The following is a 26,449-nucleotide window of genomic DNA, read 5'->3' on the forward strand; positions in this document are numbered from 1 at the left end:
CCCAGGGCCAGAGATCATGAAGATCCCGTGCAGAGGAAACCACCCAGGCCTTCTGAGCCACTCTGTGCCCTGCCCCAGAAACAGCTGCCCTCTCCAATAGCAAACACCAGCATGAGGGTCCAGAAATGTGCCAGGCTGCTGGTGCCAGGCTGGACCAACTGCCTGGGGCTCAAACTGGGGAGTGCAAACAGCCCCCATGGTAGCAGTGGCCTCTTCAGAGCACCTGGTGTGCATATGGGCCTGTGGGAGTGTCCCCGGCGTGTCCAGGGGTTCAGGCCCTGAGGGGCTTTGGGGCTGAGGCTCCTCCTACAGGAGCCCCAGGCCCTTCGCACGGTCCCTCCCACCTGATGGGGTTCTCGTGATGCCCGAGGGGTGAGGGAAGCAGATCTCACACCCCCTTTCAAAGATGCGGACACCAAGGCCCCAAGAGGGGAAATGACCAGCCACCGTCGCGCGGCTCGAGGCACACCTGGTTCCGCGATGCAGCTTCAAGCCCCTGCCCCCCTGCACTTGGGAGATGGCTGAGGGCAGGGACAGAAAGGAAGGCAGGGGCCCGGCTCCGAGGGGAGCCAGGCCTCCCCCAGCGAGATATTTCCCAGGCTCGGCCACGGCCACAGGGTGTCTGAGCCCTGAGGAGACAGGCAGGAAGTGGCTTGCCCTGCTCAGAGGAGGGCGTAGGCCACGCCTCGGTGACTCAGCTGGGTCATGTGGCTGTGGGTTAGGGCCCGCCCTGGCACCCACCCCCTGGCCTCCTGACTGACATGGAGCCAACCGCGCTCAGGGCCATGGTTGGCTGGCCTGGGTGCCGCCCACCGAGCGCTTCCCACAGCAGACACTCCCTGGCCGGCTCTAGGACACAGCAGATCCCTGTGGTCCCACTGCGGGCCTGATGCCACCACGTCCCACCCAGGCCCTGCCTGCAGGCCCAACTGAAGGGAAACTCTGATTTTCAGCTGCAAATTGCTGCCTGGTGGTGGTGCTGTCGGGGGAGTGCCACCAGGCAGGAGCTAGGGCAGAGGACGACGGGGAGAAGGGGTACCTGGGCCAGCAGGAGACGTGGTCCCTGCCCCACTCTAGGGCCAGCACCGGGCCTCAGTGTCCACATCTGCAACAGGGAGGCAGATGGGCCCCAGAGTGACCCCACCTCCACTTCTAGACGAGATGCTTGCCACCCGCGCTGTGGGGCTGGCCTCTGTCCCGAAGTCCTCCACACGCCTGGGGGCTCTCCCCCACGGGCAGACGGCGCCATAGGCTGTGCCTGCCTGGTGGTGGGGCTGACCGACAAGCAGTCAGGCGGCGGCCATGGGGGCACTCGGCCAAAGCTGGGTGCACCGCCGTCCAGAGCCCACAGTCGTGTCGTCCCTTATTACAGGGCTGCCTGGAACCTCAAGTGTGGGTGGGAAACTCTGACAAGAAAACTAGGGGGGCCAGCGGGTCAGGGCGGCTGGGGCCTCAGCTTACATCTGTCTGGTTCCCTCCCAGCAGGGCTGCGACCCTGTGGCTCCAGGAGGCAGGGAGGGGCGGTGGGGTGGCAGGACACTGCTGACCCCGAGGGGGAGACTCAGCGCTCAAGCAAGCCTGATCTCCTCCAGACCCCTCCAGCTTCAGTCTCTCCCACTGCCCACCCCCCACCCCCTGATGTGACCTTCTGCAGCTGCTCCCCCTCAGCTGACTCTGGGGTGGGCATCAGGCAGTGGCCCCAAGGCTGGCACTGAGTGGGCCTGAAAAACCAGGTAAGTAAGGCCACCAGCCCCAGAGGAGCACACGGCAGTTGGCCAGCAAACAGAGGGAACCAAGGCCAGGAGGGTCGCCACTGGATGGGTGGAGCCAGGGGCTGGGGCCAAAGCCTGCTGGGGATCTTGGGAGGGGCACATCAGCCCTCAGCTGTTCAGTGAGAGAGTGGGCACAGGCGGGATCCACCTCACAGCATCTCTTCCCAGGATCTCCCTCTGTAGAGGAGAACCTAGCCCAGGTTCCCTGAACAGCAGCCATCATGTTGGGCTGTATCAACAGAGGTTGAACCCTCAGAAGGAAGAAGGGGATGATGGGCCCTCTCTGGTCAGACTGCTGGGTTCCTCTCCACACATCTCAGGAAGAGGCAAACCACAGGAATGCTCTCTGCAAAGGGTCAGGGTGGTGCCACCTGGGAGTGGTGCCACTTGAGAGCAGTGCCACCCAGCAGGGGCATGCACAGCTGAGCTCTCCGCTGAGTCCCTCAGGTGACTGATGGGGTGAGCTCCAGGCAAGGCGGGGCTCATGGTGGGGCCTGAGACCACGGCCATCTGAGGAAGTGGAGGCGCGTGCCCACAGCCCGGGAAAGGCAGCAAGTGCCCTCCTCCTTGAGGCTTTCTGAGGACCATCGGCTGAAAGTGGCAGACCACGAACTGGGGGCGCTCCTCAAAGCACCCAGAAGCTCCTGAGGAGACTCAGTGACGTGGCACTCCCACAACTCGGGTGGGGACACCTCTGGGCCCCCAAGGGCTTAGGTCTCCCCAGGGGTCTCGGTGGTGGGATCCGTGGGTGTGGCTGCAGCGAAGGCTCCCTGTGTCTCCTCTTTGTATCATGCCCACCCCGCCCACCCCCCTGGCGAGGTCCCAGCTGAGCCGGGTACGGCAACCCCAGGGAATCCAGGCCACGGCCACACCGCAGCCGGCCCCACTGTGGGTCCTGCAGGGAGGGGCCTGCCCCGTTTGCCGGCCAGGGACACTGAGGCACGGCTTGGCAGGAGGGCCGTGAAACCCGCACAGAACCCCTCACGGACAGCCAGGAGCTCAGCCCACGCAGCCTCGGCCTCCTCCCTCCCTCAGGTTCTGCGTCCAGGACAAGCCACCCCTCTCTCCGAGCAAAGGTGCGCTCGCTCACACACCACCGCCGGGGCTCTGTCGCAGGTCATCTGAAGTGCCCTCCCATCTGGCCCAGGCTGCTTGGTGCTGCGTGGGGGGCGTGCCCGGGCCCACGCTGGGGAGATGAGGCCCTGGTCTCACAGGACCCACTCTTAACAGCCTCTAGTCCTGTGCTCCAGGGTGTGTGGGGCCTCCAGAGCCCCGGGCCTGGCTGCAGGGTCCTCCCTAAAAAGAAAGAGGGGCACCCAAGACCCAGGGGAGCCTAGACCTGGGGGGGCCAATGTTCTCGCTGACCCCCAACTGCGGCATCAAGCCAGTGACTGAGGGCCTCCTGGCTGGGGCGCCCCGGGTCCCTTCTCCCACGAACGTGGCCCTGCCTGAGCACGACTGGCTGTGGGTCCTTGTTTCTGAGACCAAGGCGGTCTCATGAAGGTATCCACTGCCCACCCCTCCAACCTCAGGCCCCCCCAGGATCTGGGGGAGCCCCGGGCAGTTTCTCATGTCCAGAGCTGAGGGGACAGCAAGGCCAGGTTGCCCCAGCGCCTAGGGCCCAAGGTGAGGGGACAGGCCCACCCCCTGCCCGTCCACCGTCCAATCCTGGCTGGTCCACGGAGTGTGGGTGCCACAGAGCCCAGCCCCCGCCAGAGGGCCCTGGGGACCAGAGGCCGCTGGAGACAGACACCCCAGAGCCACCAATCCTTCCCCAACTCCACCTGCCAAGGGTCAAGGGTCACCAAGGCCAGAAGACACTAAGCCCAGCACGTGGGACGCTGGGGGCACTGACTTGAGGGGGTCAGCCCGTCGCCTGTACAGAGAGGCCTGCATACAAGGAGTAAAATGACGCAGACAACGAAAACAGCAAAGTCACCCCTCAGAGTTTCCGTCCCAGGCTGTTTCAGGGGCTCTGCTTCCATTCCCACTCTCCACCCTCACCCCCTGCACAGGAAGTGCTGTCATTATCCTAGAGGGACGGAGGAGGGCACCGAGGCACAGAGAAGGGAAGAAACCCGCCCAAGGTAACACAGCTGCTGAGTGGGGGTGGTGGGATTCACACCCAGGCTGCCCAGCTTCAGGGCCTGTGAGCTTCACCTGGTATGATGGCTAATTTTGTGTCAACCTGACTGGGCCATGAGGGGCCCAGACATTTGGTCAAACATGATTATGGGCGTGTGTGTGAGGGTGTTTCTGGATGAGATTAGCATCTGATTGGTGAACTGAGTCAAGCAGACTACTCTCTGTGGTGTGGGTGGGCCTTGTCCAATCAGTTGAAGACATGGATAGAGGAAAAGGCTGACCCTCCTGCAATAAGAGGAATTCCCTCCTGCCTGACAGCTTCTGAACTGGGACATTGGCTTTCCTCCCGCCTTTGGACCCAAACTGAGACATCTGTCCTCCTGAGTCTTGAGCCTGCCGGTGTTTGGACTTGAACTACACCATCAGCTGCCCCAATGGGAGGTCATCAGACTTCTCAGCCTCCATAACCATGTGAGGCAATTCCTTATAGTAAAGCTCTCTCCCACACACACACACACACACACATACACACACAATACACACACATACACACAATACACACACACAATACACACACATACACAATACACACACACAGACACACACACACACATACACAGACATATAATACCACACATACACACATACACACAATACACACACATACAGACACATACACACAACATGCACATATACACACATACACACAATACACACACATACACAGACACATATAATACACACACATACACACAATACACACATACACACAATACACACATACACACACATACATACACAGACACAGACACACAACACACACATATACACACACATACACAATACACACATACACACATATACACACATACACATACACACACACACACACACACACAAACACAGGAGAACCCTGACCAACACACCTGCACATCCTGCTATTCTCTCTTCTGGCTACAGTCATTGGCAACGGCTCAGGGGACCTCGATGAGAGCACAAAGGTCACAAGTGGGAGGCCCTAGGGGAGACTGGCCACCCAACTTCTCTGTGCCTCGATTTCCTCATCTGTAACAGGCTAACGGTAGTTCCCACTCGTAGGGTTATTGCAGAGACTGAGGGAGAAAAGGCTCCTAAAGGGTTCGAACAGCGGCCGTGACCAGCTCGCGGATCAGCGTGGACTGTGACCGTCTGTGGCACTCGGCCCTGAGGAGACAGGCCTGATGCGTCAGGAGTGCCGGGGCACTGCGGCGGGAGGAGACGGCAGACTCCTCTTTCCTGGGGAGGCACCCACTGAAACCAACACCCTCCGGCAGGACGAGGCTGAGAGGTGACAGAGCCGGGACGACCGGAGTGACTGCAAACACCGTCCGCGGGGGCCACAGATGAGAAGCTCGAAAGTCAGCCGCACACGTGGGGCCCTCGCTCAGCTGGCGCATCAGCTGCAGGATGTGGGCATCATGCTCTGGGTGGTCCCAGATCCAGCCTGGGGGTGCATCCAGGGGGATTTACCTCCACGATGTGGGAAGCTGGGCGTCGGGTCTCTGCTCCCTTCCCTCCCACATGTGGCCTGGCCTGCGGCCGCCCCCTTCCCAGTGAGCCTTTATTTTGGCGTCTACACTCTGACCCCAGGAGGGCTGAGGTAGAGAGAAGAACGATCACATGTCTGGGCCAAAATAACTGAATTTACACCAAGAACCAACGATGTAAAACACACAACAGAAAATGCATCCAAGGCCCCCACTTAACAGACAATTCGCCACAAAACTGCTCCCTGGTCTCGCCCCCCCAGTGGGGGTGAGGCCTCCTCTCCTACCCACCCCGATCCCTCCCCTGCAGGGAACAGGGCTTCCGATGGGGCTGGGCCCCTCCAGCCCTGGACGGCCGCCCGGCCGCTCTGTCCCCCGACGCTGGACGGAAACAGAGCCCTCGTGACCCATGTGCCTCTCGGCCCCTTGAGGCCTGGCTGAGTCTGCCCGGCTCAGCAGGAGCCTACGGGGACTTGGTAAGTGGCAGAAGGCCACCCCGAGTCCTGCCTGCTCCTGGTGACGACAGACGCTTCTCTCGACCGACGTGCGGGAGCGGGGAAAGCCCCTGCGTCTTGCTTTCCTGGGAACGGACGGGCACCCGCTTCCCCCATGCGGACCTGCACTGGGGGAGACACCCTCCCACCCAGCACGCGGTCCAGCCCAGACCTTCCAGAAGGGTTCGAGCTCTTTCTTATCCAACATGGAGGTGGAAGGCTCACCCAGGTCCTCAGGACACGGGTTTAGGGGGTTTCATCATATGAGCTGCACAGAGGGGACAGGAGGGGGCCCGGCTTCACTGATGTCAAGGGGGGATCCTTGGACAAACTGGCAACTCCCTCCTTGCTCTCTGGGTCCCAATCCCCACCCTGCTCAGCACTGCACCCGTGTGCGCACCACCCCACCCTGCACCACGGCCCCCCAGCCCCCAACGCTGACTGAGCCGGCAGGTGGGCGGCAGGCACGCCCCGCTCCATCTGCCTCCCACCCTGTCCAGGGCATGGAGGATCCTAAGTCTTGGAAGCAAAGCAGACCCCAAGCGTTTAAGTGCTCCGTTTTCCTGCCTTCTCTCCATTCTACAGATGCACTAACTGAGTCCCCGAGTGAGTGACTCGCCCAGGGTCACATGGCTGGTTAGCGCTGGTCCCCTGACCACCAGCTGTCCTGGGGAAGGCAGTGCTGAGCCCCCGGTGCCCCCATGTCTGAGGACCCATCTGGGTGGACGAACCACCCTCAGGTCCTGCACACAGTGGGTCAGCACGGGGCTGTGAGAACCAGCTATGGCTGACTCTTGCAGCCTGGTCCATTGAACACCTACTGTGTGCTGTTTCTCCAGCAGCCCAAACCTGCAGGTTTCCATTCCTGGAGTCTCGAATGGCTCCAGGCCCCCCTCCCCTCAGCCTCCAGCAGGAGGCCGTACTCACCCACTGACCAGCTGGGAGGGAAGCTGCTGGGTGCAAGTGGGAGCCCTCTCTTCTGGGTCCTTCTGGGATAACCAGCTGTGGCAGCCCCCAGGGACCCCATGTCAGGCTGTGGGCAGCCCGCAGGTACGGCCTCCCCCTGCTCCTCCCTGGTGGTTTATGGGGAAACTGGTTCTGTCAGTGTCTGGCAGAGAAAGTGGTCCTGCCAGTTGGACGGGACCAGGTTGGCACCAGGCCAAGTGTCTCTCCACGTCCTGCCATCAAGGGGACAGTCCAGGTAGGTGACGTTTCAAGGATGTGGTGACCAGTCTGCAGGCCCTCAGGCCCTGCCACTAGCCCCCTAGGCTCACTGGACCCTCCAGCCCACTGATGTGGCCTGAAGCCCACGGCCCCGGCCTGAACAAACCCCACACGAGGGCGCCCAGCTTCCTGGTGAGCGAGTGTCAGCATGATAACAGCCTGATGCATGAGACACGGAGGCCACGCTGAGGGCTTCCCCCTGCTCTGGAGCCCAGGACCCCAGGGCCAGCCCCATCACGGTCCCCACAGAGGGACTCGGCACACATCTGGGGAACGGGAGCCTGGTCCGGTTGCCTGGGGCCTAGGGCCGGCTGTCCAGAGCCCCACCTGCCCTCCCTTGGGCTCTAGCTGTTCTCTCACCCACCCTGTCCCTGCCCCAGCCTGAGCCCCACAGCCTGAGCACCCCCTTGGTACTCAGCTTCCCCAGGACAAGACAAAAACCCTGGCAGAGGGAAAGGAGAGGCATTCCTGGGGCTGGGCATTCCCAGAAGGCTTCTTGGGGGAGGTAGCTTCGACTGATGAGGGAGAGGAGAGGTGGTGGTCAGCCTCATGACATTGTGGCTGGCCTCTCCTTGTTGGCACCCGATACCCGCAACCCAAACCCTCTGGGGGGCCGGGAGGGGCACCACGGGACTTCTTCACCTCTCTCCTGGACGGCACCTGTAGGTCTGTGCTCTGCAGTCAGCCTCCGCCACCAACCGGGGGTCTGCAATAACCAGAATCGTCTGCACGACATGCACTGGGCCCTTGCGGTGCCGCTGACCACCTCCTTCCGGAAAGCTTTCTCTACCTTCTCGCAGACGTCAGACCTGGACCCAGCCCCTCCCGTGAGGAGAGGTCGGAATGCACATCCATCGACACGATTTCTCCTCTCATGTCTCCTCCCCAAGCCCCCATCATAAGGTCTGCCGAGCGGGGACTTGTCTCTGCCTGCCTCAGTTTCCCCAGGGCCTGGCAGGAGGCGGGCTGGAAGAGCGAGAGGACTTTCCCTCCCCCAGGGACACCCGAGAGCCCCACAGCAGCCCTGCAGGTGGGAAGGGCACTGACCATCTGCCCACTTCACACACAGGGAGCATGAGCCTGGGGGGCATGGGGTGGAAAGGACCCAGACAAGCCGCCCAGGACGTCTGCAATGGGGCCCTGCAGCGCTCGGCTCTGACTGTGCCGGTGGGGAGAGTGGAGACCGCGAGAGGCTGCCACTAAGTCTGGTTGTGCCTGGGCAGCTGGAGAACAGGGGCAGGGGGGCCGGGCCTCAAGGGGCCCCCGGGAGCCCACACAGCAACACGCACGCATGTCCACAACAGCCGAAAGGGGGGCCGATGGATGGGGAAGCCGGCTGTGGTCTGTCCGCACAATGGAATATTATTCAGCCACAAAAAGGATCAAAGCTCTGAAGCACACCGTCAACAGGAACCATCGGTTTTGAGTCTGTTCCCTGACACTCTGGTTGCACCATGAAATGACAAGTCCCGAGGCAGGAAGCACCACTGGCCCCTCGGGAGCAGCAGGTGACAGCAGGTGACAGCTAAAAATGAGACTGAGAGCGACGGGAGGGCAGTGAGCTCCTGGGGGCTGGACCTGGGTCCAACGTGTCCCCCTGGGTCAGGACTGGCTTTATGACACCCACCTTGAGGTTGGGTCCTAACAGGCGGCCCCCACCCCACCAGACCTGGCAGCAGTCGTCCCAGTGCTCAGCTTGGCATCACCCCTACATGGAACCTCCCGGCGGGCCAGCACCACCCCCTGCATGCCAGGCCCAGCCTCGGCTTCTGCGGGGCTGGGAGGGTCCGATCTCACTCCAGCCTGGCGCTGGCTCAGGACCCCGAGGCTGGGAAGGGCCACGTCCGAGAGGGACAGGGACAGGGGTCTGTGATCGGGCGCCGACTTACGGAGGGGATATCACAGACTTGAGCCCTCAGACCCCGAACCAGCAAAAACTGAGCATCATTTAGAGCAAAGTGTGCATTTTACAGATGAGGAGACCAAGGCTGCGGCACAGAGTGGGCACGAGGCCGACCAAGTCTGAACTGGAACCCAGGCCTGTCCACCTTCTGGAACGGTTGGTGGTCCATCAGGCACGCACTTTATGTTGTAGCTGGAGGAGGTCACGGCACCCAGCGGGGCTCCCAGGTGACGGGAGTGGGCTAAGCTGCCTGGGCAGGGCCGACCAGACCTCAGCTGGCCCAGGGTGACAGACAGAACGACGGCCTGTGGTTTGGTGGGGAGCTCTCTGCTTTTGGGCTCCCCTCTTGTACCCTGTGGGTCAGCCCGGTGGACATCCCGTTGGCACAGAGCCCTGCGCTGGCACGGCTGAGAAGCAGGCCCCGCGGACAGAGGGAGGGGGGAAGGGAAGGCAGCTTGCGAATGAGTCAAAACGTCGACTGCATGCGCCCTTTAAGCCAATGATCCGACTCCCGGGAATTTACTATTGGGGAATAAAATCCTGTGCAATCGACATCTGTGCAGAGATGTGGGGGAGGATGCACCACACGGAGCTATTTATAGGAATGAAGACACCCATCGACAGGTAGGAGGGAGGTAAATACGGGAGCTGCAGGGCGGGGGGGAACGCTAGTCGTGGCCATGCAGAGGGTGACAGAGATCTCTGTTTATAACAGAAGGGAGCTCAGAGCAGGCTACAAGAGCAGGCTGCAACACGGCACGCTCACAGGGCCTCGCTGGGGAAAATAGCAGCATCTGCGTGTGCGTAGGTGAGCATGTGTGACGAGGGCCTTCTCGGTCTCGTCTGGGTCTCCACAGCCAGTGTGTCGCTATCACTGTCGGAAAAGGCACCCAGCACAGCCATGGGCAGGCTGAAAATGAGTAAGACGTGAGAGATGTTCTGCTCCCAGGGGGATGAAGGGAGCTTTTGGGGGGCCTGGCGACTTGGGAGAAGACCATCTTGCAAGAGGCAGGTGGCCTGAGGGTGCTGGAGGAGTGCAGAGAGGCCTGGGGTCCGGCCTGCCTGGGCCCCCATGCCCAGCCAGCAGTCAGCAAGCAGTAGGCGCCAATGAATGCTTCCCGGGAGTCCCACCAACTGGGATGTGTATACATGAGGAGCTCAGGGACCAGACTGGGCTGACTGCATAAGTGACCTCTTTTTCACCTTTAGAGCCGCTCCTCGGGCAGCCCCGAGGGGCCCAGAACAGACAGTGGGGATACCGGGGGGCGCTGGTGGAGGCAGAGGCTGGGGACCCACGCCCCAGAGGCCCACCCTGGTCTCTGCCAGGCAGGGGTAATACAGCGCCTGGAGTGTCTCCTGGGCATCTTTCGGGAGGGTGGGATTGACCTCACTGGGAGGTCAAGGTCATGAAGGGTGTCCATGTGACCTTCCAGGAGCTTCCCCATGGCCTTCTGCCCTCCAACGCTGGCATGAGGGTCCCTGTGTGAGAACAGTCACGGGACCCTGTCCTAGGGACCCTGCACAGACCTGGAGGAACCCTGGGGAGCCCCCGCCCCTCCTGTGACACATGCTCTACTGGTGGTGCCCCTCCGGATGGCTCCCTGCAGGCAGGTATGAGGGCCAGTGACAAAAGGAGGAAAGGTCAGGGGTGGGGACCCGGAGACGAGCACAGGGGTCTATTTTAAGCCACTGTTCGGGCAGATGAGACGCAGCCACGTGGGGGGCTGGCTTTGATGACAGCAGGTCATCAAGGGGCCGCAAACAGTCCACCGTCCTCTCTTGTATATTTGACATTTTCCATGATACAGAGTGAAAAAGGAGAGGCTTACAGCTTTCTCCTGGAGGTAAAGGGAGCGTTCATAAAAGCCTTAAAGCAACGGGAGAAGTTTCACATCAGAGGTCCATCTCCCCAAACAGGGCTCAGAGTCTAGAAGATGGAGAACAAAGGAGGCGCCTGTGAGCGGGGGAAGGTGCAGGCTCGATCAGAGGCTTCCGACAGGAGAGGCCAGGGTGCCCTTCACAAGCAGGGGAAGGTCAAAGATACCAGGTCAGCTGGGAAAATAAGCAGGAAGAGGGGCCGTGGGGCCATTGCCAAGGGGCCCAGCCTCTGGTGATCTGCCCAGCCCGGCTCCTGCCCGGCCCACCGCAGAGGCACCTGCCGGTGAGCAGTAGGTCAGGAGCTCTGGCTCTGTGACACAGCTCCCTGGCTTTCCAGGGCGTATGTGATCACAGCAGCACCCCTGCAGGTCAACAACAGCCCCCCAGAGACCCCGAGGCCAGGCAGGTGGCAGAGGGCAGGAGCCAGGGCCCCCAGTGCTGCCCTCGGCTGCCAGGCAAGGCTGGGTGCCCACCCCCTCGGAGACCACCTCTTCCAAGCGTCCCACCCTACTGGGCGGGCTGGAGAGGGGCTGCGATGGTGAGCTTGGCCAGGTGAGGCTTCCAGCAGGCCCTGCAACTGTGGCTGCCCCTCATCATCCTCCCCCACCACCATCACCACCACCATCACCCCAGAACGCTGCTCCTCGGTTCTCCCCACCCGTCAGGCTGCAGCACGGCCAGTCCCCAACCTTGGTGCCCTTGCAGACCATGGGGATGGCTCAAGGTCCAACGGCGGGAGGCACCTGGACCCACTTCTGCCAGGTGCGCACCGCGGCCTCACCCAGGCTCTGCAACCTCCTGGGAGGCAGCCCAGTGAACAAGACGAGGAGCCAGGTGCCTGAGCCCCTCAGCCCCTGCTTGGTGAACAGCAGTGTCCTCGCAAGGCAAGGGCAGCCTCTCCTCCCTTTCTGCCTCTTTGATCGTCAAAGCCACCCACCTCTCACTGATGTGTCAATGGCGGTCACTGTCCTGGCCAGGCGCCAGGCAGCTTGGGGCACACTGGCCACTGGGCACTGCAGAGTGTGCTTGCTCTGAGTGCTGAGGGCTGGCACACGCCTGTGTGAGGTCCTGCACTCGCTTTTCCACACTGAGCCCTCACCACCCTTCCCCAGACCCACGCCACGAAGACACGCATGTACACACACACGTGTACACATGCACACAGACACACATGGACACATACACGCAGCAGATCTGAACCCAATCAGCAGCCGTTCTCCCGTTAGTGTCACCCTGGCCTCCTGAGAGGGCACTGTCAGCGCCCGGGGTCCGGGAAGCCGGGGGCGGCAGGACTGGGGAGGGGTGTGCCCGGCCCAACGCAGAGAGGCAGTGAGTAGGAGCCCGAGGCCTGAGGCCTCGGGCAAGGAGAGGCCCTTTTTTCTTTTTTATCTTTTAGATGGCTCTCTAAAGAATGATTTTTGGTTCCCAGGTAAACACATGTGATGCAATCACAGCTGTGGTCCCCAGCTTCTCTCCTCAGGGCCTGGGGGCACTGAGAGCCTTGCCAGGAGGCACGAGGGCGGACAACCCGGTGGGTCACGTCCAATGAGCCCAGGCCTGGCTGGTCGCTTTGGCAGGACTCAGGGAGCCATGGGCCGTGAGGGGCTCATGTCCCAGGGGCAGGTCAGCAGCCAGGAGGCCGAGGACCATGGTCTCCCGCCCCCTGGGCTCCGGGGCCAGGGGCCTGTGCCCAGCGGGTGTTTGTGCCACGAAAGCTCCCTGCAGCAATGCCAGTCTGGGGGGAGTCAGGACGCATGCCTGCCTGTGGGAGGAGTCTCCCCAGCGGTCACACCCGGGGTCCATTCCCAGCTGGGCCCCGACTGCCTGGGCACGCAGGTGGCTCCTTGCTTCTCTGGAGACCTAAACAATCTCATCTATAAAATGAGGCAGCCCCCCTACCTGCCTCAAGCCCAGTGTTGCTGGGAAGACAAAGTGGGTCTGTGATGTCACCCTCATCTTCCCAGAATGCCACTCCCTCTCCTTTCCACCAGGCCAGTCAGCCAGAGCCCGGCCCTTAACCATCTCCTCTCCAGGAGCCACAGCAAGCTTCCAGCCAACGCCCACCGGGGTGACTCCCCCCTGGGTCCAGGGGGTTGAATGGTGGCCGCCAAAGATATATCCAAGTCCTAACTCCCAGGGCCTGTGACTGCGAACCTATTTGGAAAGAAGGTGCTGTGGATGCTGGGTCAGGTGAAGAGGAGGTCACGGTGGAGGAGGGTGGGCCCTGATCCCATGACTGTCCTTATGGGAAAAGAAAGAGACTCAGAGAGCAGGCCATGTGATGACCGAGGCAGAGACTGGAGTGATGCGGCCACAAGCCCAGGAACACCTGGAGCCCCAGAAGCTGGAGGAGACAGGAAGGACTCACCCCTGGAGCTTCCAGAGGGAGCACGGCCCTGCAACCCGTCGATTTTGGACTTCTGGCATCCAGAACTGGGAGGGAATAAGTTTCTGTTGTTTGAAGCGGCCCTGTGTGCAGTCCTTTGTTACGGCCGCCCCAGGACACAAACACTCAGGGTTCAGAGCTGGAAGCCAGAATGGCCTGAACCAGAGGGAAGTGGGTGCTCCCTTCCTTCACCCCAAGGACGAGGCTGAAGGACTCTCTGCCACTGGGCATGACTGAGACAGGAGGAAAGTGAGCGCTCTGCACAGCCGGCGGGAGAACGGGGCAGACCAAAGCTGACCCGGCTGCTTTGCTCAACTACGACCATCTTCCCTGTTCCCCGTCTGGAGCACATCCAAACTAGCCCCTGGCCCTGTCCCCCTACAAGAAGCCAGGGGGCCGAGGGTGAAGCCCCACGCGCCCCTCCCGGCCCCATGCAGCTGAGCTCACCGTCCCAGCATGAACCCAACAGAGAACTCTGGCTGCTCCTCAGACAACGGCCCACAACTCTGCAGACACCGCCTGTCCCCTGGGGTGGGGTCTCCAGACAACACAGCAACACTGCTGGGCACCCGGGCGGCCCCATCACTGGGGGCACCTCGCAGTCTTCAAGCGCAGGCTCTCTGTCCCACTCCGCCTGCTCCTAGAGATGGGCCGGCTCTCAAAGCCCCTGGAATGGGCCCCGCAAGCCCCCTCTACCCCTAGAGCCAGACTCCAAGGGAGTATATCACCTGTGCTTCCCGAAACGTGGGTGACACCGGGTGACACGGGGCAGCATTACTCATCATTGGTCTCAATGAGAAAATTCCTCTCTCTTAAATTCTCTTTCCAGCCTCCTGATTACGTCAAGGGAGAAGAGACTGGGTCTTTCTCGCGGCTCCATCACGACCATTCTCTAGGTAGCGGAGGCAGGGCGCCCGGGCCGCAAAGCTACCGCTGAGACAACCAGCTGGCAAGGCAGAGCGTCCAGCAGCTACACTGTAGCCAGTGTTTTCTGTTCCTGCATCTTTCGAGTTAGCTGCTCTTTATTACAAGTGAGGATGACTTTTTAACCACAGTGACCTTTAAAGTTTCTTTTAGAAACAAATTAACTTATGTAAAAATAACTGAGTGGATGTCAAGAACCATGCTTTAAAATAACGGGACAGGCGGTGCTGGACAGAGCACACCACAGAGCGGGTCCGCGGGCGCTGGCAGCTATTCCGAAAAAGCCAGAAGCCACTCAGAATGTGGGCCCTGTCTTGGCTGGGAGGGCCCCATGCTTCCTTCAACTGAGGGCAGGGACCAGGCCTCGGTGGCCACCAAGGCTGTCCGTTGGTGGCCAAGGCTGATGCCTTCTCGGGGTTCTGCCCAGAGTGGCTTCTTTTAAAAACTTTTATAGAAAATAAAATGGAAATTTAGAAAACTACCCGGACATCTGCATAATGAGCTTTTCTAAACAAACACTATAACCACCACCCAGGTCCAAACCCCAGCCGTCCAGCTGCCCCGAGCCCTCGGACGCAGGTCCCAGTCACGGTTTGCCCCACCCCCCCGCCCCGCCCCACCCTCCCAGCAAACTGCCCTGCCCAATCCTCACTTCCTTCTCCTGCACGGTTTCACCATCCAGGTGCATCCCTGGGGGCCAGGCTGGAGTCCTGCCCACTTGAAGCAGGCGTCCTGCCTGCCCCCCTGGGTCTGTCCACCTGCAGCTCCCCCCTCCTTCGCTTCCTTTTTCTTACAATCTATCCGAAGCGCCACCATCTGACCCGTGAGGGGCCTCTGGACTAGCTGCCTGCCGGCTGGCTGGGCAGACAAGACCCAGACCATTCCTAAGACTAGGTTCCACACCTGAAATGTCACTGCCAGGCACCTGGCGGCTTGTCCTGAGCTGGAACAGAGCAGATGCCTGTATGGTACCCTGGAGGTCTGGATTCCAGGGGGGGCTTGGTACCCACTGGCTATTGCTAGATGAAGGTCCCTACTGGACTTTGAACGAGAAGGCAGAACTCAGCCAAGAACACAGAAAGAAGAAAGCCTCTAGCAGTTAAATCCAGCATCATAACACAAGTCCATCAGCGCTCTCACTCATGACCCACAGACGGATCTCAGGTCCTCCTTCTGCACCCACTCGCTCTTGGTTTGCACACATTTCTAACAACCTTATCATATGATTTTCCAGGTAAGAGTGGACTAGAAGCAGAAATTATTTTTTTTTTTAAAAGGAAGTAACTGACAACCCCTCCACCAAGAAGTTTAAGAAAAGGAGTCTGGGGCCATTTAGTACATCAACAAACAGCCCTGTGGGGGGAAGGCAGTGGCGCTCCAGGGCATCAGGGTGTCACAGCAGCAGCATCAGGTGGGAGCCCACTGGCGAGCTGTTCCAGCCCCGGCCCTGTCACATGCTGGTGGGTGACTCTGGGCAGGTTTCTTCCCCTCTCTGAGCCTTAGTGTTCCCATCTGTAAGACGGGGATGATACTGGGGCCTACTGCTCAGGGCTGTTTTAAGGACTAAAGGAGACAAGTCATTTAAAAAGCCTTCAATAAAAGGGTAATCATTATTACAATTAATTGTTGCAATGACCCAAGTCACCAGGAAAAGGATTAAATTCTTTCTCATTTATACTTTAAGGTTGCAAGGCATTGTGTGTGCGATGCATCTTGGAAAGATTTCCACTGAACACAGGACTGTCCTTAAAGGGGAGGGTGAGCTGCCCCCAGCAGAGAAAGCCCCCTGTGGTCTAAAGGAGTGGGTCCTGGAGGGCCATGTGTCCCCCAGGGTTATTCCTGCCCCGGGAGGCCAACTGGGGCCAGCCCAGGAAGTGATGAAAGGCCACATCGAGGGGAACAGGCTCGCGGACACAAACAGCATGTTCCTTGTGCTCTTGAGATTTAAAAATAAACTGAAAGCAGACACAGTTTAAAAATAATGAACAGGGCAGAGGACACTCATTTGCTGTGTCCTCCTCCCGTTATTCGTTAAACCGCAGTGTGAAAACCGAATGACAGCCCGGGCTGCAGCTTGCAGACGGCGGGAGCAGGAGCTGGTGGGGGCCGCCCCAGCAGGGCTGGTGGCCCCCAGTGGGGGAAGCTCCCAAGGGACCCACTTGGCTGCACCGAGAGTGATGGACAGAGGCCCAGTTTAGCTGTGTGGAAAAGGTCTTTTTTCCCTTTTTTGCAGCATTTGGAGTTCTCAGCAGGGCTCCAGATATGAAAGCCACATACAGTGCGCCTGTCTGGGACTCCTGGCATCACTTCCCCTCCTCAACAGCAGCTGCTCTGCACAGCTGAGTCCTCCCCACCTCCTGAGTACGGGGTGGAGGGCTCCACGAGCCCCACACCACCTGGCAAGGATGGCACACAGAGGGCACCCCTCAGGTCTGGGGGGACCCCTGGGGAAGACCCCCCAGCTTGCATTCTAGAGCGCAGGGCAGGAGGGCAGACCTGGCAGGCTCTGAGGACTCCGTGCACAGTTGTTGGCACAGAAGGTCTGTGAGCATCAGAACCAACGCCCACTGGTGTGGTGTCCCCTTTCTTCACCCAGCCTGAGGGAAAGGTCACCTTTGGTTTCCAGGGGCCACTGTGGAGGGGGTGTTTGCTGGACTGGAGTAGAGGCAAGAGTGACGGGGAAGCAGATCCGGGCCTGGGATGCTGGGGCCGAGAGGGGATGGCCCTGTGGGCAGGTGGCCAGTGAGCAGCAGGACATGACGGCCAAAGGCTTGCTGGCCCTACAAGTGCTGGACAGATGCCTGACTGGACTTCCGGCCACAGGGGGAGCTCAGACCGAGGGAGCGAGCCGGTGGTTCTGTGCATGTGAACGGCAGAGGGCAGGGGCCTGTAGGGCACCATCCTGGGCCCTGGCGGTGGAAATGCTGGCTGAGCCAGGGCGCCCAGGCGGATATAAAACCGTCAAGATTCAGGGACTGGAATCCAAAAACGTTTTCACACATTCATGGGTACCAAAGGCTCTGAGCACATTAAAATCTTACCCCCTGCAAGCTTTTGGTCCTCATGGGAAATAAAAACAGAACCACGGTCCGGGACTCCACCGATGAGCCTGCTCGCCGTGCTGGGGCCCGTGGTCAGTCTGGCCGCTTGTTGCCCACTGTGATGGGCCGAACTGTGTCCCCCAAATTCATATACTGAAGTCCTAACTCCAGCACCTCAGAATGTGACTGTATTTGGAGATGTGGCCTTTAAAGAGGTGATTAAGTTAAAATGAGGTCACTAGGGTGGGCCCTAATCCAGTGTGACCGGGGTCCTTATAAAAGAGGCAATCAGGACACAGACACGCATAGAGGGACGACCATGTGAGGACACAGGGAGGAGACGGTGTCTACATGCCAAGGAGGAACCAGCCCTGCCCACACCTGGATCTCGGCTGTCCACCCTCCAGGACTGGAAGAAAGTCAGTGTTGTTCAAGCTGCCCGTCATGATACTTGTGACAGCTGCCTGAGCTGACTGACACACTCACACAACCAGGCCTCCCCAAGGTGGACAGGTCAGCACCAAGGACCCTTGGGAGAAGGGGACACCTTCCTGGCCACACCCAGATGACTGGGGGAAACAAGGCTTCTCTCCCAGGACGGATGCCTGGCACAGGAGCCCGAATCCTGCCTGGGCCATTTCCCAGCCAGAGCTGGTGACTGGACACTTCTGGGGTGGCGTCGAGCACCCAGCAGAGCTGGCCACCAGCATCATAATGGCACGTGGCCCTCGTGCCCCAGGAGACCACACAAGCCACGCAGCAGCCACGTGACCCACGTCACGACCACGTGGAAACACCACTCTGGGACTGGCCGCCAGACGCCCCTCTGTGTCCCATCTCTGGCAGGGTGGGTGTGTGTGTTTTCAACCTGGTGCTGTAACCAGCTCCCAGCAGAACCTGCAGACCCACCCCCCGCCCCCCGGAGCCCACCCTCCCCGGACCCTGGTCATCCCAGGAGAAACCTATTTGTTTCTCAGCTTTATTGAGGCATAATTGACAAATAAAACCATAAGACATTTAAGGTGTGCATCATGACGGCTTGCTATACTATTACACATTGTGAAAGGACCCCTCCCATCTAGTTAATTAACACATCCATCGCCTCACATACTTATCTCTTTTTTTGGTGAGAACATTTAAGTTCTACTCTCTCAGCGTATTTCAGTGACGCAATACAGTGTCATCAACTAGAGTCACCATGTTACAGATTATTTTGTTTTTAATTAACAAAATGTGCTGGTCACTGGGAAACCCGGGGGACCCTGGAAAACCTCTCTGCATGGCACGCCCCGTGGGAGCAGCTGCGCAGCCTGCAGCCTGGAGGACCTCACCCTCCAGCAGGATGCTGGAACCTGTGATCTTTCCAGAGGACAGATCGGCAGGTGGGCCTCCAAGGCCAGGAAAGTCAACGCACTTGCTAAGAAAGTTCATCTTGACCCCAGACAACACGGTGAGCCCAGGACCCTCGCCCCACCAGGAGACGCAGTCCTTGCCCACCCACCCTGGGCCCGGGGCCTGGGAAGATCTCCCAGTGCAGGAAGCTCTGTGACTTAAGCTCCGTGCTTGCTGTGGTGCTTCTTCCCCATCTATTCGAGGGGACAGGCCGACATCCAGCTGGGCTGCTGAGGTCTGTGCCCTCGGACCCCAAGATCCCACTCCAGGCTGAAACCCCAGAGGAGCTCCCATCCACGTGCCCCAGGAGACCAGACACACAACGCGCTCCAAGGATAAGATGGAAACAACCCGAATGTCCCTCCACAGGAGAATGGAAACAAATTCTGACACACTTATACAAAGCAAGGAAAATGGACCAGGAATACTCACTTGTGACCACACAGCACACAGAGGTTGCAAAAGGTCACGTGCAAGTGTTTCTGCAACTTCTCTGTAACTCCAAAATGATGAGAAATAAGAAAGGACACAACGGGAACATTAGTCATGTAACATTTGTCAAGAAGCCAAAGGAGCTGCATTTGTTTGTGGATTCATCCATATATGGTAAAAGCATAAAAACACGCCTGAGAGCATCAGCGGCGTGGAAACCCTCTGGGAAGCAGGGCGAATGGAGGCTCGGGACGGCAGGCAGGGGCTCGTGCGCTGGGACTTTCAGCTCTTAAATGGGAAGCAGAGAGGGCCAGGTGTCACCACCTGATAAAGTGGGGATCGGTTCTGTTCTTCTGGCTGGTTCCCCTGTTTAATCTTCCACAATCATTAATCAAAGTTTTAATTAACCATCAGGCGAGAGTCCCTCCCTGCTCGAAGAGCTGAGTGGCTTGGCAGAGCCTAACCCAGCCCGAGGCCCGCTGATCCAGCACTCCCTGGGGGCCGGCTCTGCGCTCCACACACATCCTCCCGCCTGGGAGGCTGGCACCGCGATGCCAGATGGCAGAACCAAGAACGGGAGCATAAGGGACTTGCCCAGGGCCCTGTGGCTGGTGAAGTGTCAGAGTCGGGGGAGTCCCACCGCTGTGCCCGCGTTCTAACCACCACGCGGCTTGGAGTCCCTGTGGTCAGACGGGTCACTCCCGGACCCACCCACCCCCACCCCGAGGAAGCCGGGAGCACCTTTCACAGGGGACTGTTTACAGACCAGGGCATCCAGCTTCACGTGGGAGAGATCCACCTGCCTCTGTGTAAAACAAAACACCCAAACCAAACAGAGAGAAGCAGCTGCTCACTGACGCTGGAGGATAAACAAGCGACAAGTTCTCATCGATGGGGGAGGAGGAGCCGGTGACCGGAAAGAAGAAGGGAAAAGATGGAGAGGGGTGGGGGAGCCAGCAAGGTCACCCTGAAGAGACTGCTGCCTGGAGCTGAGCTCCCCAGACCTCGGGTGCTCCATGCAGGCCCAGTGAGTACGGCTGCCGTCGGGGCTGAGTCAGCGCACCAAACAGAGTCCGAGGAAGGGCTTCCCAGGCAGGGAACAGCATACACTAAGGCAGAGTAACATCAGAGTGAGCGCCCCGCAGTCGGGGAGAGCAGAGCAGAAGGCAGGGCCTACCCCAGGACTGACTCCCTCACTTCCCCCTGAGCTGATGAAGGAAAAACCAGCCCAGCCTGCCCACTGGCGCCAGCTGGAAGGTGCTCCTGCAGGACGGGCACTGGCTGTGCTGCTGATGGCGGGACCCCAATGCTGGGGTGGGGCTGCACTGGAAAGAGGCTGCAAGGCCGCATGCAGGGCAGGGCTGAGGGCGGGCGGCCCAGCGGCGGCAGGTCTCAGAGCCGAAGCACATGCTCTTAGCGGTTCATGTCAGAGACTGACCCTAGAGGGGACACTTCTGTCCCCCTCTCCAAAAGAGCCTCCATGAGCCAGCCTGCCGGACCAGCAAGGCTGGTCCACACAGTGGCCACCTGGATGGACCAGCAGCCAGGCCCTGTTCCCGAGGGGCCTCGCTCTTAGGAGTACACACTGGGGATGAATTCTTACGTTTCTGGGTCAAAGTGTCATCTTCATGCACACCCCTACTCTCCCAGCCTCGTGGGACCACGCACCAGGTCTCTTCCCAGCAGCCCCACTCTGCCCTTCGGGGACCTGCCCTTCAGGGCGGGCTGCTGGGTCCAGAGGCAGATGGAAGCCTCAGAGCAGGGGCCACCTCTGCCCTCTCGCAGGAGCCCCGAGCGAAAACCGAGCACCTCTCTGCCTGTGGGGGGCAGGAGTGATGAGGGTTCCCCTCACGGTGGGATGCTCTCTCCCTCTGCTCCAGGAGAAGGGGGTCGAGGATGCCATGAGGCGACATCCGGCCATTCTTGGGGCCCAGCTTCCTCCCTTCTCCAGTGGGAGATGGGCAGACGTGAGCCCCGGGGGCTGACCACTCTCACAGGGGAGGGGCAGCAGGAGGGCTCAGGTGAGAGCCTGCACGAGCGAGAAGGGAACCCAAGGCCGAGGCTTGCTGGGGCTCAGTTTTCACTCAGCAGACAGGGCACCTTCTACAGTCAGTGGGGCTGGCATCGCAGCTCTCAGGCCAGGTCGGGGTGTGGGGGGGCTTCTCACTACACTTGCCGTTTAGTCCCAGCTCTTCTCCCCCCCAGCACCCCCAAAGCCCTACTGTGCGCCCCACCTTGGGGGTCCGGTTCCCCACCCACAGGAGCTATGCCAGAGTCACCAACATGCAGCTGAGGCTCGCCCAACATGCATGGATGGGACCATCTCGTGACTTCTCAGGGACTGCTGTGGGCCCAGATTCACAGACAGGGAAACGGAGGTTTAGGAGGCAGAGAAACTGCTGGTGCCCCTGCCCGGGGTCAAGAATTCCTGAGCATCTTCCTGGGCCAGGCCTCTGAACCCACCGTGCTCCCTGAATCCATCAGTCTCTCAGAGCCCGGACCAGCCTCCCAACTGTCCCACAGCCCCGGGTCTGCCCCAGCCTCCCTCCCCACTGTCCCACAGCCCTGGGTCTGCCTCAGGGCCTGGGGGGGCGGGTCAGCCACCTCTCTGCCCAGCTCAGCCCAGGCCTGGCCAGCAAAGGGGGGCTCGCCAGGATCAGGGTTATGCAAGAGAGGCCGTCCTGTCCCTCTAGGGGACAGCTGGATGCTGCTAACCCAGAGCCCTGAGTGGGCCTCGTTCAAGGGCCCCTGCAGAGACGGCAGAACAGGACTCAGTGGGCGAGGGCTCTGTCCACACCATCCCTGGCCGTGGTTCTCAGTGTCCCCCACCCCAGAGGGCCACTCTGGCCTTCAGGTTCCAACCGGGAGGTGTGAGGGCCCGCCCACTCTGTCTCCTAGGGTTGGGGCGAGGAGCCCACCGCAGGACAGGGCTGGCAAGCGGCTCCCAGATCGCAGAGCACCCTGAAGGCCTCCCCCACCCCATGTCCATGAAACCCTCCCCCACGCTCAGTCCCATGAGCGCTGAACGCTGGCTCCCTCACTTCCCTGGAAGCAGCAAAGCCGTAAAAACACACACTCCACAGACAGGTCAATAAACCACAACAAAGGGCCTCCTCCCTGGGCTCTCTGACAGCGGAATGTTACCACGGTTCCCCTGGTAACGGAGCACGTCCTCAGCGTCTGCGGACCTCTGGTAGGAGCGCCCCTGCCCCGCCCTCCTTGGCGAATCTGCTGGATCTGGGTGACTCCAGACCCGGGAGTGCGGGGGGAGGGGAGAAGGTTCACCCTATAAGGCAGGACAGGGCCTTCCTGTCCGGCTTCTCGGTGCGCCCACTGGTCACCCCTCGGGTCCCCTCCCTCCTGGGGAAGGGGCTTTCCCACGAGGGGGGAGGCGGGACAAAATCCACCAGGAGCCGCCCTGTATCCTCAGTGCGGTTGGAGACCTTCCGCTTGACCGGCCCTTTAAGTGACTCTCCGCCGCATTCACTCCAATAGGCGGGCATCCACAGCCCGCCACCGCCAGCGCAGCCCAGAGACCAGCCGCGCAGCCGCGAGCCCTTTAATAGACTCTCTGCCGTATTCACCTCAATAGGCGGGCACTACACGCCACCGCCTGGCCTCCGGCGGCCTTCGTGCTCCCTCCTTCCGCAAGAACCGCCCTTCCCCGCGTGGAGGCGGCTGAGGACCGGCTCATGGCAGTCACGGAGCCAGCGAAGGAAGGGACAAAGGCGCTGCCTCTGCCTGCTGGCCTGCGGAGGACTGGGAGGCCTCACCCTCTCCTGGCTCAGAATCGCGTCTGCTGGGGCCTGGCCCATCCCACAGGCCATCCCTCCCTCTGCCCTCCCGGGGACTTGCCTGTCTCAGACGGCAGAGCTGGCCTCCACCTGGGAAGCAAACTCCCCTGGCCTTGGACAAGGAAAGTGACTGGTCACAAGGAGCAGCCTGGCCAGCGGCCTGTGGGATGGGGTGTCCCCAGATCCCTTCCTTGCGCTCTCATTAAACCTTGTAAAAATCTGTATCAAGAGTTGTGGAGCCTCACCTTTCAGCCCTTCAGCCCTTCAGCCCAGCCCGGGTCAGAGGGCCCAGGCCATTCAGGCCGCTCTGTTTGCCAAATAAAATATTAGGCATTCCTCCCAGGTAAGCCACTCTGCCTGTTCCCCTTCTAATTCGGGAACAACAGGACCCCTGGGAAGGGTGGCAAGCTGGGTCCTTCGCATCCTAGGATGGGAGGGGAGGAGGTGGTCGGGTCTCCTGCCTGCCAGTGCTGGTGAAGCTGGAGATTGGGGATGGGAGACGCAGGATGGGCCATCCCGTCTCAAGCCACTGACTTCCCCTGGGTGAAGACAATGCCATGGCTTCACATGAGCAGAGCACCTCCTGTGTGTCCAGCCCCGGGAACAGAGCCCTGAGCAGACAGTCAGGCAACAAGTGAACGATGACCACTTGTGTGAACGGTGCCCGCCATGGGCCTGACTCTGGTCCAGCTGCTTCCTCCATATTCAATCATTCAATTAAACAAATACAGGAGAGAGATAATTTCACATACGGATCAACGCACCTAAGAAAACAAAACACAGCCACTTAGAATGGGCACCTTAGCCAGGTGCAGAGGGTCTCTTGGAGAAGTGACATCTGACCTGAGATCTGAATTAGCATCCTGGGCAGAGGGTACATCGAGTGCAAAGGCCCCAGGGTAAGGAGAGCTGGGCCTGGGGCCGGAGGCCTGTGAGCATGAGTGAGGAGGTGGGGTGAGCTGACAGTGGCTGGCAGGGACCTGGATGCCCAGGACCTTGTGGGGCATGGAAGGAGTCTGGGCTTATTCTGAGGTCAGTGTGAATCCTGACGGCCTCTAAGCGGATGAGTTACATGATGTGGTTTATATTTTTAAAGATCATGCTGGCTGCTGGCTAGAGAAGGACTGGAGGAGGCAAGAATGGAGAGCCTGTTTTGGATGGCTAGTGTGGTCCTCCAGGCAGGAGCGGGTGGCAGCTGGAGGAGAGCGGAGGCCGGGCCTGGAGAGAAGAGTGGATGTGAGGTAAGCGTGGGAGGCTAAGCAGAGCACTGGCTCTGAGATTTGCAACAAAGGCCCAGTGGGTCTCCTGGATCCCTTAGAGCTGGTCAGCCAGGCGCATGTCCTGAGCACTGGGGACTGTCTCACTGGCTGGATGACCTAGATAACCTTGGCAATTCTCTGATGGCTGGATGGTTCCAAGGCCCCTCCTGATGGTCATCAAGCCCTCCCTGCCTCCTCCCACGTCCCGCGGGTCTCTGATCCTGGTTGCAGGGTTTCCTTCCTTGGGGGTCGCTGAAGCACTTCCAGGCTGCCCCACATCTTGGCCCTGCAACATTCCTTTACTGTGGATGGCTTATTCCCCAACTACCTCGCTGGACAAGGAACTCTAAGCTGGGGTCAATGTTGTGTCCTGCCCCCCAGGCCCATCCCAAGCCTTGGCTTTCAATTGGGCAGGTCCTGACCACACAGCTGGTGCCCACTCCCCTCAGCGTAGGTGCCAGCACAGGCCAACTCCACACCCACGTGCACACGTTCCCAGGGGTCCTGGCTCGGAGCACCTGTGATGCTGGGAGAACACCAGGACCCAAAGTCCAAGTTCTCTGTGCTTGACTGCACTCCCCTCCTGGAGAAGTCTCAGCATCTGCTCACACATCCCCCCACGAGCAGAGGCACAGGGAAGGTCACGAGCCAGCCGAGGCTGGAGGCAGACCCTGAGAGCTCATCCTCTGGTCTAAGTCCTGTTTCCTTGATCTGCAGGTTCCGTAGCCATGGGGCAGACCTGGCACTGAGAGCAATAGTGTTCCTTGGTGACGGCTGGGAGTGGCAAAAGAACCTCCCAGGGCAGCACTGTCCTTCTGCACCAACCAACGTCTGGCCCCAACACACGACAGTACCCACCCGGGCTCCCCTGCCACCCAGCGAGCAGCCAGGCAGTTCCACCTCCCTGATCCGTGGAGCCCATGGTGGGAACTGCACCTCAGGCTTCCTTCATGTCAAAATGACTGGCATCTTTGTTTCACACACTGTGCACTGCTGTGGCTTGGTTCTCTACGGCCCTCTGTCCTGGCGGCATAGCTTCAAGAGCGTCAGGCTCCCTCGTATAACTGTGAGCTGGGTCTGCATGGTTTCTCAGCTGCCACGAACACCTGCCCCTTGAACAATGAATGCGAATGGGGCGGGGCAAGTTTCCATCACCTTGGTGAGTTCTCCTCCTGTAGGCTCCGTGTGCACACGCACGGGTGCGCACGGCCTTAACCACGGAATGAGCAGAAAGCACAAGTCCCCAAAACACAGCTGCCAGAGACACCCAAGTGTCTGCAAACCAGTGGCTTGTCAAAGACTTTCTCTTCTCTCCCCCAAGCGCAGCATGTCAGATTACTCTCACAGCTCGGGAAGCTTCGAGGAAGAGAGATTTAAACTGATCCTGGACGTTCTTAGCACATAAGGACCATGGCGGGGGGGCGGGGGGGCGGGGGGCGGGGGGGGGGTGGGCACAGCATTCGTAAAGAGCCAGGAGCAGACCTTCCAAGACTTAACCGATTCATGGCCCAGCTCGGGGTGGCTGGACCCCCAGGGCCAAGGAAGGAGAGGACCTTCCACTTGGCGTCCAGGAGGCTCTGTCCGGGGTTCCACATCTGCACAGCAGCCTCCCCAAGACAAGGGCCCAGGACTTGGGTCGGAGGGCCCTCCCTTGGCTCATCTGCTTTGTCATCTTTTCTAAACACAGCCTGGCAAGGCAGGGCCCACAGACGCGCTCAGTGCCCGCCTCTCCGGCGCCCCGGGCCCTGCCCCACACACGTGCGGGCGGACAATAAGATCTGCAGATCTGGAGCTTGAAGCCCGGGGGGAGCCGTCACACACCTCTGAACGAATGGCCTGCTGCCTGCAAAGCCGTCAAGTTCAAGGAGCGGCTAGGCCCCCCGCCCCGGTAAAAACGCTGCCGCAGATCACTCAGCCCGCTGCTGTTGAGGGCGGGGTTTCTGCTGTCTGGGACCTGGATCCACTCAGTGCACACAGATCCAAGGGCGGACGGGTCCAATCTGAGGGCTGTGCCCACATCCCCTGTCTGTGATGCCTTGCGGCTGCCCCTGGCCTGGGAGCTGCCCCCTGGGGGACGATCACAGAGGTCTGCCTGTAAAGGGCACCTTGAAGGGACTCAGGCAGACAGATAGACACACATAAATTATTTATTGTGTAGACAGAATAGCAAGTTAGTAAAACCCCAGGATGGCAAAAGAGCAGAAATCCAACCAGCAAGGCCAGGCCTGGCCCAGCCCATGGATGGGTGGGGGCAGGAGGGACCTGTCCACACCCCCAGGAGCCTCTCAAAATCCTAACTCAGGCTGGCTTCTGACAGCACACAGCCCAGCGATGGGGGA

General features: G+C 60.1%; 1 protein-coding gene and 1 long non-coding RNA gene across 4 annotated transcripts in view; one reads left to right on the forward strand and one right to left on the reverse strand.

Annotated features, from left to right (window-relative positions):
• Positions 1-26,449, reverse strand: part of OSBPL5 (oxysterol binding protein like 5) — a 77,002-nt gene that overhangs the window by 45,846 nt on the left and 4,707 nt on the right. Inside the window, exon 1 of one of the 3 annotated variants that reach the window (XM_070564516.1) lies at positions 6,805-6,965. The exons of the other annotated variants lie outside the window; for them this stretch is intronic. The gene's annotated coding sequence lies outside the window, so the exon portion shown is untranslated. Of the gene's footprint in view, positions 1-6,804; positions 6,966-26,449 lie in introns of those variants that run through there. 3 annotated transcript variants of the gene reach the window in all.
• Positions 9,434-14,673, forward strand: LOC139074412 (uncharacterized). The gene is made up of 2 exons (XR_011524010.1): positions 9,434-9,628; positions 14,098-14,673. It is a non-coding gene; the product is annotated as an uncharacterized lncRNA (long non-coding RNA).

The sequence above is a fragment of the Equus przewalskii genome, chromosome 11 (genome assembly GCF_037783145.1).
Source record: "Equus przewalskii isolate Varuska chromosome 11, EquPr2, whole genome shotgun sequence".
In the NCBI taxonomy this organism is placed as follows: Eukaryota; Metazoa; Chordata; class Mammalia; order Perissodactyla; family Equidae; genus Equus; species Equus przewalskii.